Source organism: Salvelinus sp. IW2-2015, unplaced genomic scaffold, assembly GCF_002910315.2.
Source record: "Salvelinus sp. IW2-2015 unplaced genomic scaffold, ASM291031v2 Un_scaffold5301, whole genome shotgun sequence".
In the NCBI taxonomy this organism is placed as follows: domain Eukaryota; kingdom Metazoa; phylum Chordata; class Actinopteri; order Salmoniformes; family Salmonidae; genus Salvelinus; species Salvelinus sp. IW2-2015.
In genome coordinates, this window is record NW_019946566.1 from 19,248 (window position 1) to 19,992 (window position 745).

Consider the following 745-nt stretch of genomic DNA (forward strand, 5'->3'; position numbering starts at 1 on the left):
ACTTTTCTGCCCACAAATTTTCTATAGAATTGAGGTCAGGGCTTTTTTGATGGCCACTCCAATACCTTGACTTGGTGTCCTTAAGCCATTTTGCCACAACTTTGGAAGTATGCTTGGGTCATTGTCCATTTGGAAGACCCATTTGCGACCAAGCTTTAACTTCCTGACTGATGTCTTGAGATGTTGCTTCAATATATCCACAGAATTTTCTTTCCTCATGTTGCCATCTATTTTGTGAAGTGCCCCAGTCCCTCCTGCAGCAAAGCACCCCCACAACATGATGCTGCCACCCCGTGCTTCACAGTTGGGTGGTGTTCTTTGGCTTGCAAGCCTTCCCTTTTTCCTTCAAACATAACAATGGTCATTATGGCCAAACAGTTCTATTTTTGTTTCATCAGACCAGAGGACATTTCTCCAAAAAGTGCCATCTTTGTCCTTATGTGCAGTTGCAAACCGTAGTCTGGCTTTTTTTATGGCATTTTTGGGCAGTGGCTTCTTCCTTACTGAGCAGCCCTTCAGGTTATGTCGATATAGGACTCCTTTTACTGTGGATATAGATACTTTTGTACCTGTTTCCTCCAGCATCTTCACAAGGTCCTTTGCTGCTGTTCTGGGATTGATTTGCACTTTTCGCACCAAAGTACGTTCATCTCTAGGAGACAGAACATGTCTCCTTCCTGATCGGTATGACGGCTGCGGGGGTCCATGGTGTTTATACTTGCGTACTATTGTTTGACAGATGAAC